General features: G+C 36.0%; 1 protein-coding gene across 2 annotated transcripts in view; it reads right to left on the bottom strand.

The window, feature by feature from the left end:
• The window catches only part of LOC135141844 (plexin-B), a 45774-nt gene that overhangs the window by 14186 nt on the left and 15077 nt on the right, over window positions 1–16511 (bottom strand). Inside the window, exon 1 of one of the 2 annotated variants that reach the window (XM_064073367.1) lies at window positions 9829–9937. The exons of the other annotated variant lie outside the window; for it this stretch is intronic. The gene's annotated coding sequence lies outside the window, so the exon portion shown is untranslated. Of the gene's footprint in view, window positions 1–9828; window positions 9938–16511 lie in introns of those variants that run through there. 2 annotated transcript variants of the gene reach the window in all.

Genomic DNA, 16511 nt, shown 5'->3' with positions numbered 1-16511 from the left:
CAAATATTTATTAAGAAATCAGATTGTTAGCGTTACTGTATTTGAACACTTTTACAACCAAGTTAGGGTAATCGCACTTATCGGTCACTTTAGTGATTGGTTTAAAGTTCTAAGAAATCGCATATTCATTTATGTAACAGTTTTGACTTTTCCTGTTTCACCTTTTTTCATAATCGAAATTTCACTGCGTAAATTTGCACAACGCTCATTTAGTTTAGTTGTGGACCACCATTATTTCACCAAGTTTTACTTATTTTTAAAAAATGTAAACTGATTCATTTACAATTCTGAGAATTTGCATATTTGCACCATATAATGTTTCCTCTTTCCCTCTCCTTTTTTCATCGCGGTCTGACTGCGTGTGTGAACACCCGAGCGCGGAAGTTTGTACAAAACTTATTATTGACACGACGACGAAATCTACTAAAAATTTTACTTTTCGTGTATATTTTAACCATCGATGGATGTTTATTTAGCGGGCGAGCGGAGCGAGCGAGATGTGCACACGACGTTAGCGGAATGAAATTTGAATATAAAATACAATCTAAATTCTCCATATTCCGCATTTATTTAGCTGGGGTTGTGGGTAAAGTCCGGGTGAAAGTTACAATGGCGGTATCAATTTAAACGCGGATTAATGGTTGCGGATTCGTTCTCGCTATAAAACCGGCAAAAAAGCGCCGCCTCCTTCGACGAGGTGTCAAAAGGAGTGAAGAGGCCACCACGAACGGAACAAATTGTAGGAAATACAATCTAAACTTCATTGAGGTGTAAGTCATAACATTTTTATAGACTCGAAAGAGCACTTCTAACTTTTTACGCTTCGGCCGTCGTGTCGCTTATCACTTAAGCACTGACAGGTAAACCAAAACAAACTCTAATCCAGGCGTGTATTTTTAATTGATTTTTTAAGCGTTTTTTCACGTGAAAATTGAAGTTTTTGCATTTGGGGTGAGCGAAACTTCAGCTCGATTTAAAATGACGCCTTCCGCTCATATCGGTGGGAGGTTCGCTTTATTTCAATGCAAAGTATGTTCGTATTTTTTGAAAGCGTCTGTGTAAGAGGGGGACGAAACCATTAATTATTGCATGCAAAATGTCATAAGTTTTGTGTTCTTTCACAATCGCGTTGAATAAGTTCAGTATTTGCGTGACAATGGAAACGGCATCTATGATGGATTTGGATTTCATTGACACAAATTACACTATTAATTGTGAAAACCGATAATCATTAGCAAACAAAATAGAAAAATGGTTGTTACCGTTATTGTTATTGATTTAGTTGGGTCATTAATCTTTCATCGTATTAAAAGTTTCGTAAGAAAATATAGGGTAAATACATAATTCAAAGCGTCACTCGACACACAATATGAAACGGTATAACGGCCGCGATTAAAGTTAAATGAAAATACGTACAAATATTGCTCGTATACGGGTTGAAATCTCGTGCAGACGTGAAGCTGGATGTGACACAATAAAAATTTCATGTATGATCGGAGTTTCTAACAATTAATTGCGACCATAAATAAGAAAATGTAAAATGTGAGAACAACAATAAAGCCCCAGAGACATGTCCGCACGAGTGCGTAAAGCTCGAAAGCTTTTACGATGTGTACTAAAGTAGGTTATTTATTTAAGTTTTGCGAGTTTAATACGGTAATAGGAAACATTCGATAAAAATTTAATAAGAAATGAACAGCGGCAGTGCAATGGCGTCTTGTGTGGCAACGAGACAATAACACATTTAAAATATTGCGATGATGCAATGCACTTTAACGCTCCAGAATATTGCAACAAACGTTGATTGAAACTGAAACGTTTCTTTTACTGTTGCACTGAAATATTAATAAAATTTTTCATAGTCGACTTTTATCGCTCCTATAATTTAATCTCGCATTTTGCATCCCGTGCATAGACAAGAGATTTTAACTCTCGCCGTACTTGTCCTCAAATAAACATATGAACAACGAAGATAAAAAATTTAATCGCCGAATAAAATTTTATTTTTCGTCATCCCATATGCCATCATTCGCAATAGATGTAATAGCCCCATTACGAACAAACTGCAAGATTTTACTCGAAGAACCGACACTTGACATAAAATTATTTTACAAGTCCTCTGCGACACAATGATTCAAGAGCGTCAATTATTGATGAAGCAACACGAAACCGGAATCTCTGTCAATCGAACAAAACGATAACCCGAGGTCGGTTTGTGCATTTATTGCCACTCTAAAATACCACCGCGTCCATCTAAAAAAACCCGACTAATAAAAAAATAACTGATTAGAACGCTTCGATAAGCCCGCTGATTATCGAAAAACGGGGTAAATAAAAAACCGCACCCCGAAAAAATCCAACCGCTAATTTAGAACTGCACTGTCAAGAAAACACTTTATATTTACAACTCGTAAAAGATTGCAGAATTTTGCCTCGCTGTATCGCTTCCGACATGATTTATTTTTTTGATAGATGTCAGCTCGCTTGGCGTGCTGAAAGAATCTCAGGAACGAATGGTGGCTTCGTTTTTAGCAGCAGTATGAATACCGCTCGCCTCGCGTGCTCAAAAAATATCAGAGACGAATGATGGCTTCGGTTTTAGCATGCATCGACATGAATACAGCTCGCTGCGCTCGCTGAAACAATCGCGAGGCTCGCTGTGCTCGCTGAAGAGTCAAAATAGACACGAAATTTCTTAAAACGTACAAAAAAAGCAGCTTCCTGTTGACTGTTCATGCTAATCGCGTTTTTTTAAATATAGCGACTTTCAGCTGCAGAGTTTGAGATAGTGCTTCGTGAAAATTTCATACGAAGTGGCGTTGTGTTGTCTCCGCTGTCCAATATCTCACCTCTGAAAATAGATATAATGACCCTATTACGGTTACAAGTTGAAGATTTTATTTCACAGGCTGTCTGCGCACGTAAAATTATTTTACAATTCCTCCGTGCCACATTGAATCAAAGCACGTCAATTATTGTCGAAAAAAACAGAAAAACCGGCAAATTATAATGTGATTATCTGGTAAAAACGACCACCGAAAACACAATTTCGACCGCGCGAATAATAATATAATGGCCCCTCGAAATTGTGTTGCATTTGCAAACATAAAAACGGTTTTAGGCTGGAAAAGAAGCGGAGGAAAGAAAGCGCGCATATATCGATCAGGGCGAGCATTCGAACTAATTTGTAATTTCAACTAGAGATTATGTGTTTCGTGAACAAGTTTGAAATTGGGGTTTGAAACTTTGGCCGAAGCAATAACCAATTAAAAAGAAACACTGTCGATAATTAAATTAACTGCTTTTATCTCCGCTCATTTAAAAGATTTTTTCCCCTCGACCGATTCGCTCTACCCTAACAAACTTAGTTCTTTGTCGTAAAAATTTAACTCCGAATTCCTAACCGACCATACCAATAAAAACGACAACCGACGACGTATATATGCACTTTACTTGAAATTCCGCGATTTTTTTAATTCGCAATTGATTTTAAGGCTCGGACCGACCGGCCGTAAAAATTCGAAAGAGGCCGTAACTCACCGATTTTACTCTGGCCTTCGAGACTACATCTTCCAGCCAGGTAGTTATGATCTCGTCTTCCTTCCAACTAATATTTTATTTATGCAAGGTGCACGTGGGAAACTGGACCCGACTTTTACAGGCTTTGTCTTCGGAGCAATATTTCTCCGCTATAGTCCGACGCAACAATTTTGCAATCTCTCTCTTCAAACATATTTTGAACGGACTGTCTATGCCTAACCGATTTATGATTAGGCCATCAGCGCTAGAACGATTCTCCGGTCCAAGTGGGTTAGTTGAATAATAAATTTGTTTCAGATGATTATTCAAATTTTCCTATACCTACTGGTTCTCATAACTGTGACCCCTCATAAATCACCTCGGTAAGAGCTATAAATGAATTTTTAACACATCCAAACTTATAAGCTACCACTAATTAATTAAGAGGCATATATTATAATACAAGAATTTATTAATCGCCACAACACACATACGTACCTACCATCCGAGACTACTTTCTTCGAGTTTGACACTATACAACCGAAGATTATACATGTTGAGCATGAAATACTGAATTATAGAAAAAATCTCTTTTTGTGTGTGGGCAAGCGACCAAATAAGAAACAGAATTCGCTGAAACGTGTAGATCATTTTTAACGAAGCCTCCGATCGGCGTTTCTGTGCCCCCGTTGCCCTTCTACGCCACGTTACCTTATTAACCCTCCCCGTGCCAATACAGGCGGACATATTACCTGTGCGAATAAATAACGCTTTGCAGAGCCGTAAATAAGTTCCAAATCTCCCTCACCGCTACAATTTATGTTAATATCTTCATCTTATTTCACATTGTAAGTCACTTATCTTAATATTTGTTGGTTCTTTTTTAAAATTATTGCGGCGCGCAAGCCAAAACACGAATTTCGCCCAATCTCGTAAAAAAATACAAGCCCCAGATAATAGGTAAACAGCCCATTAGGAGCGACGGAGTGTTGTTTTGTTACAAAAAATGATACATGGATCGTCTAAATAAAAATGCGGGAATCATGGAATTTAATAGGGGATTTTCGTACCCACCCCTTGATTAAAAATCTCGACGGCTCTTAATTTAACGAATGGAGTAAATATTATTAAATGAACAACACGCTGCAACGTAGCCTTCTCATTAATTAATTAAATTGTCATTTAACCTTCAATTATCTAATTAAATGATAAACTACGAATTATTACAATGTGACAACAAACTTAGGGAAAAATTAAATTACTCCTACGCCGCCATAATGGATGGCGCAAGTTACTCAATTCCACGAAAAGATAGAGAAAAAATTAATTTAATTAATTCGGGATTCACTTTCCTTAATTCACGTAGTTGCAAAAATATCAGAAGCACACGTCCATTAAATAATTATTCCAATCCGGCGGAGCGTGAAAAGGGTTGAGAGAAACCACCGACGTAATTTAAAAAAAATCGTTTGTTAATGTGTAAACTGTTTTGATAAGCAGTTCGAAAAATATTAAATTATGAAAATAATTATTATTCACGCAAGTTTGAATAACAACTCCAGCTGCCGTTTTCCACTCAAAAAGCACACAACATATCTGTTTTTATAATTTTCACTGATTTCATTTAGATTAGCTGCTTACAACACCTGAAGCGACGGCCTTGTCTCAAGCAGAAGTTAGGCAATTCCAAAGCAATTAAATACAACCAGGTGTAAAATTCACACACAAGTTTTTTCTTATTTAGAGTTCGGTTGGAATAATTTGCCACACGAAGCGGAAAATTTTATTTGGGGCGAGCGAAGCGAGCCGCCACCAAGTCAAGTACACACGCGAGGCGAGCGCAGCTCGAGACAAGTCACATGTAAAATATACATCCGGTTATTTAATTAAAACTGTTTTGATAAGCAGTTCGAAAAATATTAAATTATGAAAACAATTATCGTTCACGCAAGTTTGAATAACTCCAGCTGTTGTTTTCCACCCAAAAAGCACACAGCGTATCTCGTTTTTATAATTTTCAGTGATTTCATTTAGATTTTCTGCTTACAACACCCAAAGCGATGGCCTTGTCTCAAGCAGACGTTCGGTGAATTTCAAAGCTTTCACACACATACTTTCAGGTGTAAAATCCTGTCTTGTACATTCGCGGTTTTTTCTTACAGCAGAGGGAGTATTTATTAATGTAACCGGCGAGCGGAGCGAGCCGTAATAATTTCTTTTTTTGTTTATCGTATTCAAATAGTAAAATCGTGTAGTTCACACTTCTATTGCAAAATTTGAGCAACATTTACAAGATTTAGTATGCAATTGAAAATTAAAGTCCAAAGTAGATTTTTTAAATAAGCGCGAATTCCCTTCCAGAATAGCCCATTAAAACGGATTTGTTCGTCGACTCTTGGCCTTTCTCAAGTCTCGGAATCGGGAGCGAACATTTCATTAAATTTGTTTTAAAACTACCAAAAATACCGAAACCCTTTGGAGATGTAATAACTGAGACCTTCACTTTTTCGAGGATGCTCGAACTTTCCGGAAAAGTGACTAAATGAAAGTAAATTCGGTATTAGCACCATCTCCGTTATTCCAACACCCTCATTAAGTAAAAACTCGATTTACCTAGCACTTAAAGGGATTAAAGTCTGCCAAAAAATCCCGAAAAAAGGTTTTAGTTAATTAGTAAATCATCCCCCGGGAATTAAAGTTCGCTGAACGTTTATTTATGGAACTAGTCGCTTAATTTTTAACTTGACTGCTTATGATGCCGATCCACGCTTACATTTTTCTTTTGCGTCAAACTGCCGAATCTGATTATTTTAAAATTACTTCTTTTTTACGTCAACTAAGCGTAATCTAATAAGGGCTCGTGTAACAAGTTTGAATAGATCAATTTAGACTCTGCTGCCGATAGGGTAATCAATGGAAGCGCCCCCATATAAAATCTTTACCGAAGTAAAAGCTTTAATGGAAGGGTCTCGCGTGGTATTCTTATTTCATTTAATCTTTACGAATAAGCGAATAAAAAATGATTTTCGGAAGAAAACAGCTTAGATATATGGTATACAACGTATTGTCGGAGCTCTACTATTAATTATTCGATCCTGATCGACAGCATCCTTTTTGCATTTATTTGGCTTTTACTCGAAGCGATTTTACTTAAAAATAAACTCAAAAGTCATTCTCGATTAATTGCATTCACATCATGTCTCTCTCTCTTTCTCTCTCTTTTTCTTTAAAATTCATTTTTTTGAAAACCTTCACAAACAAGGGAACGGGATTTGCAGCATTCCACCGTCGAATATTCCTGTCAGCTCTTAACAAAATTTCGTTACCATCGACAGCTCGAAGCGACGGAGTTCCCGAGGGAACGCATTAGGAGTGCGACAGAGAAGCAAAATTTAGAACCGAGATATTATCGTGTGTCTCAACTTTCCCTGTATCTTTCGGTTCAATATTTTAAACTTGGTTTTTGAAAATCGTTCGAATTATTTGTAATTGGTAAAAGAGAGAGAATATTTTTTCCGCGAGAGAGACGAAACAAACAGTTCCCTTTTTTTGTTAACAACATTTACGTTTTGATTAGTCTTTGTCGTGCTGTCACATATCGAATAACCATTTGAAGCGGGAGTTTCGTGACGAAGTTTAGGAAAAGAAAAACACCAGGAGGAAGTTCTGAAATGTTACGCCACTGCTTCCCATTTTGAATAAACGTAGTGCAATATTAAGTTTCCATGTATAAACGACAGCAAAATAAAACAGCGGGGACCAATTAAAAGTTTATTTTATCTAGTCTGTTGGAACAAAACAGTCCAGTTAGCATTTAACTCGTTATATTGAACGAGGAATTCTCATATTGACCTTTATTAGTACTATTGGGACTCTGGGCGTTCAACCATTGCTTTAATAACACCTTTATTACTCGAGGGGTGTCCGGGGGAGCAGTAAAACTTAGTAAACACGATCATGATTGAATAGAATTCGTGGATGATTTATTAAAGAACGTCGCAGCGATTTTTCCAGAACAATCACCCTTTTACCAAATTTGAATAAATCTAAATAATACGCTTAGGCGTTAAAATGAAGTAATTTATGCAAATCGGTTTGAACGTATTAGATGGTAAATAATTTTGTGTGAACGGTCCCCTGTTATTCAAAATCGGCAAACCAATTTGTTCGGTGCATTTTCGATGAGCTTTTTCCGATCGTTCTAACGCTAATTAGTTAACTATATGTCGCTAATTGATTTTATAGTCCGGGTTGCCTTTTCGGCGGGCATTTGTCAACTTTTTTTCTTCGACACGTCAGGTAATCAAGATTCTGCATTTTAACGACCGTCTACCCAGCGACTAGATTAATTATTTAAAATTTATATAGAGTTAGAGGAGATAAAAACAAAAACGCTTAGTGTTTAATTAGTTCTCGTTAGACATATTTCATCGTTAGACGAATTTTTATTTTGGAACCGTAAAATTAGAGAAAACAAAAAATTTATCTCTCCCCGGGGTACCCGGAAGAAAAGTTGCCCAACTCAAAGCTGGCGTAATTTAAATATTTTTAAAATGGAAGAAATTATATCGCGGAAATGTTGTTTAATTCTATCGCCCTCATATTCCGCTCACCTCACCCTCAACCTACAAAAACCGGGCGACGCGAGACCTATTTAATTCATTCGTTAACGAGCAAATAAACTTGTTCGATACAGAAACGCCTCGAAAACCCTTCATCTTACGAGGGCGGCGAGGTCGGAGGCGAAATTGAACCACTAACTATTAAATTCTCATATTAGGGCTTCAAATCCGAAGCCAGTTCCGAGCCATGTGCCATCAAACAAAAAAATAACAATGGCAGGTAGGCGTTGAGAATTATTTCTCGGAAGCAATAACCTAAAGAATCTCAGATTAATAGAGCAAAACAAAAACAATTCCGACATTATTTGAACTCACATCTCTTCCATTGTGCGCCGTAATGGCCTTTAGCGATATTCGGACGCATACACACAAGACCCACGAAAAACACCAAACAGACAAAAATTGTCGGAAGAGGCGGCCCACTCAAACCATATCCGCCCCTGCGTCTCTACCTACCAACCAAAGGGTCCCGGGTTCGAAACCGTCACCGGATTTTTTTTCTCGATCAAAAAATCAATCAATAATCATCTCTAACTAAACACACTTACCAACCACAGCACTCTATTCTATCCATATACATTTACAAGCTCCGTCCTCGTCAGTGTCACACCCAACTTTTTTTTTTGCGTTTAATTAACTTTAATCACAGATAGTTATTAAAATATGGAAGACGATTACCATTTTGAGAAATTCGGTGTCGTGTTAGCTTATGACCTCGCATCGTCAGTCACTCGGCACTAATACTAATTTGCTGTGATTAATAAGCTGATAATTTGAATTTGTGCGGAAGTAATAATCGTAACTAGGGTTGGGGTTATTTGCCGTTACCAAATAAGGGCACGTGTGCGCTGGTACAAGTAAACATTTTATGTAAAATGACTTCGCCGCGATTGTTAAACCACAAAAGATCAAGCTGATCGAGTTAAGGGTTTATTTACAATATTTACTAGTTCAAATAAATTCTCCCCGTGCTGGAAATAGATTTCGGTGGGTTTACGATGTTCGATGAATTCTGTCTCTCTTTTGTGTATTTTATCTCTCTCGTTCTTGGTCACAACTCAAAAACGTGGCCAACTTCATGTCTCGTCACATTTTTTTCCAGCGACATGTCCCTGTCCAGCGCAATTACGCTCTTGTCTATTAAACGAGAGAGAGAGAGAGAGAGAGAGGGAGAGAGAGAGTTTTAGAAGAGTCAAAAGCGAGGTGAATAAAATGGTCGATAGCAAACGAGCTGTTTCAAGATGGACAATAACTAACAATAATCTATATAGCGTTTGTAATAAAAGTAATTTATGGCGTATTTTGTGCGAATAATCAGAGAATCGTAGATCCAACTGTTGTGTGCTGTTATTACACAAATGTTAGAGATTCAAGTCCTGTAGTGAATTTTGAAACGTGAATTTTTTGTTGTGCTGTTATTAACGTGGAAACATCCATTTAAAACTTGGAACACGAGACTTTTTAGTTTTGGTTACCATTAAAGTTCAGCGAATACCAACCATGTTAATTAGAGTAGGGCCTAGAGGCTTTAACTGTTGTAGGTCTCGATTCATTGTCTACCCATCGACATTTTCGGAAAAGGATTTTTGATTATATCGGATGGAATTGAGAACAAACCCATCGACCCACACGAGAAAAGAAGGCGTTAATACTTTTCTGTACTTAAGTTAAGCAGAAGCGAACTTACTTTAATCAGGATAAGTGTAACAAGAGTGACAATCCCGTTCCGCCCCGCCCTGTTACCCGACAACGGCACAATTATTTTTATTGGAGACGAAATCAAGCAATAAAGTGAGAAAGACAATAGAATACATTACTGAGTCGCAAGTCTCAACGATGCAAATTTATATGACTTCTTGGACAAAAACAAGACGGAATCGCGTTGAATCTTGGCATTTTAGATAACCTTTATGTTACGAGTTTGTCGGACGTGTTTTTTATTATTTGTTTGTAGTGAATATTTGTTATGACTTGTCTGCGACAATTTCATTCAATCCTCTCCGTCTTTTTTACGAAAGGAATTTGTCTTTTCCATTATCGAATTTTGCCTTGCACTATATTTCAAGGGGAATTTTAAATCGTGATGGAGTGCTATCGAGAAGTGGTCGATTCCGGAACGACATTATCCCACCGCTGATCGTCATCATCGTAATTTCGTTACGTTGTTTTCATAATATACACTGGGATAGTTTTAAATTGTACCACGGTACATTAACTCTTGTTATAGCTGATTGCTATTGGACACAACTTTAACAAGACCACGTTAATTAGATCATCTCGTTCGATGTTGAGGCGAAGACGAAGTCGAAAGGAGGGCTCTATTTGCATGGACTCTCTCCAATCTAGACTTTAAATATGTAGGGTTATTGCGGAACAATGCAGCTAGCTTTAGGCCAAATCCGAACAACGTTATTTTTCCATTAGAAAAATCCTTTAGTGATTTGCTTGCATTTTTCATACTTCTAGCCAACTTCAACGTTCGCAGAGCTCGACGACGTTGCAAAAACTGCACGATATCCGTATGATGCTCCAGCTGGTATTTTAAAACAATAACGAAAAATTTGCCAGAGACGTACAGAGACAGACAAGCTGAATAGATCAATGTGACAACACAAACTTAATTTGTAAGATAATAGAATCGAGCGTTGTTTTTATACGAGCAGGCCAAAATCGAAACCGATAAATCAGTTCGAGAAAAAGAGACCCGATACATCGCTCTCTATCTCACAAATTAGTTTAGTCTATGATTGAGTAATATTCGATCGATTAAAATATGGTTTTTAGAAATCCTACCATAATAATTAGATTCCCCTGCAGATGTAGTTCCTCTAATTGCCACAAGTTTAACTAAATTGACACACCACCTTTCGCCTATACTGTTCTCCGTCCGCGGTATGAATTAAAATGTTAATGTACAATATCCTATATAACGCCGTACCGTTTTCCTTAAAATTGATCGACCCGTGTACCGATTAGAAAATATACCCGGAATTCGTGAAGCGTGCACGAAGAATAACAATCAAATTGTTGCTGGAGGAAAAAAGATGAACAAGCGTTATACGGTGAATATAAAAGGATAAGCTGTATTATGAAACGCAAACGCAAAACGGATGATAATTACAACCTCTAAAATTCTAAATGAATTTCAAGCATTCTGTTATAATTAGCAGGGAAGCTAAAATAATTCAACAAATGAAATCAACTCGTACAAAGTTAATTGAAAGGGACTCGAGTTACAAAGAAAATAAAACAAAATATGTTATTAAAACATTTCCACCTAAAAAACTTACTGTGAAGTCGGCTTTGAATAAATTGCCACGTTTTTCGATTTAGCGAAATGTCGAAAAGTAGATGTTTTTTTAATTTTCCGACAACCACAAGAGCTCACCGAAACGGAAAGAACGCACCTAAATATAACTGTTTATTATTTTAAGATTCCGCTCTCATGTGGAATTAACAATTTCGTTGCCCAATACACTTCGCTCCGTCCACAGAAGCTAGTACTAAAAACATCGTGTCAAGTGACTTAATGACCCGATAATCGCCAAAGAAAGTATAAACATTAAAAGGTTTGTTTAGAATTTTATCCAGGAAACTTTACGACGCGTTTGAGATGCCGAGAGATTTTTTTGGGATTAACCGTCTCCCTAAAACGAAAAATATATAAAACAAGACAGAAATACAAAGAGTAAGACATAAAAAAATTCGCCTGCCTTTATACCAAACCTTAGCAGACAATTTAATTTTTTTATAAAACACGGCATCTCTTTAGAAGCTTCACATTTTTACTGAATTTATTAGATTTCTTTTTGTTGTATTCAACATTTGAGCGTAAAGTGGCAGTTTAGACTTTAATGTCAAAGCTGAGAGATTTACAAAGAAGCTACATCCTACTGGAATGTTTCAAAATTAATGCTTAAACTTCCAGATTCAAAATTACGCGTCGACCTTGAAAAATGAAACCTTCCGGTCGATGGAAACGGAAAAACTTGCTTAAAAATTACGAGTGAAATGGCATAATTTATAAATTGAAAAAGCAGATATTTAAAACTTCAATTTATTAAGCGAACTTTGACATTTCAAAGCAAAGGAAACTGAGCAAAAATTTAATTTTGAAATGAACGCTGTGGTGTGTAGAATTACAACAGCTTTCAAGACTTGAAATTAGGTTGTGAAATTTTCACGATAAATGTTGCAGCTCCAATATTTCAAAATTTAGTTATTTAAACGTCCAAATAAACGTTGAACCATCAACATTTGCAAATATTAAATTTATATTAAAGCTTGTTAATTACAATTAAGCTCAAGGTTCAAAAACTGAAACGAAGAAACGTCGAGAGTTAAAATTCGACGCTAAAAAATCCAGATAAATGTTGACATTACGATGTTAAAATATCGCGATTTAAACATCAAAGTTTCAAGTGTACTAAGCAAATCTTGCAGATTTAAAAAATAAAAAATAAATGTTGGAAAATCGGGATATCAAAGAATCAAAGCTCCGGGTTGGAATTTAAAAGCCGAAGCTTAGATATTTAAGAGTCAAAACAACTCCAACGAAATTTTACATTTAAAAATTACGTTACAAATGAAGCTTTTAAAATTATAAATTCGAAACTAACCTATTAAAAAATGTTAAAATATACACACTTAGAAATTCCGAGACGCAAAGAAACTTTGATAATAAAAACAAAGTTTCGAAATTAGTAGTGAAGCTTTAGAATTAAAATTAAGCTTCGAGTTGTAAAAAATTACACTATTAAAGCTGCGACATTTAAACATCAGAACTTCAAGAGTATTGAGAAATCTTCGGGATTTAAAAAGTAAATATTGGAAAATCGAAAACTTCTAGATATCAAAGAAACCAAAACTCCGAGCTTCGGGATTTAAAGGCCAAAGCTTAGATATTTAAGAGTCAAAACAACTACAAAAGCTTCGATATTTCCAACGAACGAATTTTTATATTAAAGCATCGAGATTTAAAATTCATTTTTATTATTTTTTAATGTTGATAGAGAAGTAGACATATTAGAAAATCGAAAATTTCAAATTTCAGAAGTAAATCTCCGCACGTAATTGTCGAAGCGTACACACGCAGAAGCCCAAATAAACATCCAAGTTCCGAAAATGAAAATGAATGTTTATTTAAAAAAGCTTGACACTTAACAAGGAAGCTTCCAGTTTACTGCAAAAGCTCCGAGATTTAAAAATCAAATTTCAATTTGTATACACATAAATATATTTTAATTGTAGGCGGGAAAATTTCACAATTAGTGTTGAAGCTTCAAGATTGAAAATTAAGCTCCGAGTTGTAAAAATGTAAGCTTCGAGTTTAAGTATAAAAGCTCGGTCATTAAAAAATTTAAATTTGGTGAATGAGAGAGAATTCAGAAAAGTGTTCCTTCTAGGATTGTACACTTTTCCGTTTTCTTTGTGCATAAGCACTAATTGAAACACTTGAAGTTTTAAACAATCAACAATGTGCCGTCGCATCCGTTTCAGTAAACTGAAAGCACGGAATTTCCAAGACGTTATCAAATTTTAATAATGAAACACAAACAATTACCTGTCAAAAACAAACGCTCGAAACTGATTTCATTGAAATACCGACAAACAATTACCTCCATAATGTCATTTTACAACGATGTAAAACGATTGCACCTTTATGTACATAAGGAAACGGAATGTCAATAGAACGATAGACGACAATTAAGAAAATTGCGAACGGGTCGATTAAACGCATTATTTCAACAGAACAATAGACTCCTATTCAAATAATTCCGGAACGTCAAAAAATTACTCAATCAAAAGATTTTATTAAGCGATGGCATATCCTCTGTCAATAATTAATTCACGCGGCGAAGTCGTTCGAGAAAAATGGGTTAACAACGTCGACAACAACGATAATGACGCATAGGGGAAACAAGTTCTTCATTTATTAAATATGCAACGATTACATGCACTTACAGAAAAACTATTACTAACACTAATACCAACTCACCAGTTTCGCTTTCAACTTGTTACACTGTGGCGAAGGCAAATATTTTTTAAATCAACATCATCAAGCTAATCGGCATAGATGCCTGATTTCAAAACCATCCAATCTGATTCACCTCTGGATAAAGAAAGGTTTGGTTACCAGTTTACATGTGCGATGCTTCACCGACTCAGGGCCGGATTAAATACAAAGCTAATCTGGGCGCTACGCACTGGGGGGCAAGGGGAAATTTACAGAGGCTGCGTTGTTTATCAACCAACGAAAAACCGACCACAGAGAATTTTTTTCGCACAATTCAATTTCCACAACCAATTAGCAACAAAAAATTACTTTCTCGCTTTGCTTTACAAAGGCATATAGGGCAAATTAAGCAACGTGATACGTGGTTAGGCTCGCTTATACCTGCCCCGCAGATCATCAAAAGGTGACAGATTTTTAAAACACGCCTTAAACTGCGAACACGCCTGAATGCGAAATAGGGCACACGACAACGCTAAAACTATTGCAGGATTGACATCGAAACTAGCCGAACTAATTCACTACTACGCAAATTTACATACGCAATTGCCTAGTACGTGTTAAGAAAGATAAAATCTACATGTTTTTGTCAGTTATCTACTTTGTATGCTCGAAACGGCTTCGGAAAAAAATTAGTCTTTGAGTAAACAAAGTCATTTTCATCCAAAACAACCATAGTCGAACGTGCATATTTTCCGCAGAAACATTTTTTGCTTAAATTAACGAGAAAACGTAGTCGACACGTGCAATTTGTTTTGCAAATTTTACTACAAAAACTGGACACAAAGGCGCGTTATTTACGAAATTATTGTAAATCAAAACAACATTCGTCGAATTCATAATTTCGTTTGCATATTTTACACCCGTAAAAACTGAGTTTTGAACACTTGTAATATAATCCGATTTAAATAAAATGAACACGAGACTCGTCTATGAGCATTCGACAACAAGTGCTGCTGCTGGGTTAATTAAATCGGAATTAAAACGATTTTATATTTTTCTCGAAAAATGTGACCAAAAAACAAAATACAATAAAATTTTGAAACAACGTGCTGCTTGCAGTACTTAGTAAAACACCTGGTATTTTTATTTGGCGCTTCGATCAATACGAAACCGATCCGCCTCGTATTTCACATAATTGAAACAGATTAATTAAAATAAAAAGCTGTAAACACAGCTTGACAGTACACAAATCCTGAATTTAATATATGTGGATATCTACAGCGAGGATTTCTTTTAACACCTCCATAAAAAAAGTCTCTTTTTAATAAAATATGTTGAGGGTTGGTCACTTATTTGTTTTCGTTTCGTACTCTACGTACTCTGCATGAATAAACTCGTGATAACAATAATTTAATAACTTTATTATTTCCTTGAACAATAACATTGTTGAATAACAAAACACGCGCAACAAGTCGACAATCGCTTGAATTCCAATAGGTAATTTCGTGCAGGGAATCCACTGTTTGTCACAATTTAACTTAATATGATAGCCAATCGTTAATTAATTGTGTTTGTTTTTTGAACCGCACATAGCGTTCGAGCAGAAAACATTCAATAGCGACTACAGAGAGACCGAACGCTTAAAAGCTGCGCCGTTTCCAAAAAGGGTAACTGGGGCGTGTTTGCTTTTTTGTGAAATTGGAAAATAACGCACTTGAAGTGACTAGAACCGGGTCAAGTTTTAGTGGAATCGTAAAATCGACATAGCGAGGTTCTAATTCCCCCTCCTTTGGAAAAATCTGGCTATCAGTGAATTGATTAAGTTGAAAAACGTGACGAAGTTGGAGAAAAACTCCAAGTATGCTCGAAGAGCCATCAAAAATAAAATAATCGTATCGTTTAAAACATTTAGATCGTCTATTAAAATTGTTTAGTTTCATTAGGCAAGTCCCTAACTGGAAATATAAAGCTTAAAAATAATTTGGACGAATTCTACTTGGCCCATTAACGCAACAATTTAATCCATAAAACTCGCGTACAAATTTGAAATAAACAGAATTGCAGGACCATAAGAAATTCTTTTATTTATGAGCACAACAAAATTAATGCCTCTACACATCGAAAGGATACTGTTTTGACCTAATTAGCATAAAATTAAATTGTAAAGTGGTTTTATTACCTGTTTCTAATCCAGTTATTGGCTTTTATAATAAAATAAATAATGAATTCGTTGAAGCTGCTCTTTAGAATTACGACCAATTTAAAATTTTAATTTTGATGACTTCCACTTGATTTATTTGATGTTTTCGGGTAATTTTCGGCTACATTATCGCTGCATCGAAATTTTCCAAAATCTTTATGGCCGACGAGCGCATGGCCACCTATGGATATATTGCTTCTTAAGCGCTTTATTA

Source organism: Zophobas morio, unplaced genomic scaffold (assembly GCF_036711695.1).
Source record: "Zophobas morio isolate AGI-343-1 ecotype UQ-CSIRO unplaced genomic scaffold, CSIRO_AGI_Zmor_V1 ptg000044l, whole genome shotgun sequence".
In the NCBI taxonomy this organism is placed as follows: Eukaryota; Metazoa; Arthropoda; class Insecta; order Coleoptera; family Tenebrionidae; genus Zophobas; species Zophobas morio.
This window is presented reverse-complemented; position numbering and strand designations above follow the sequence as displayed.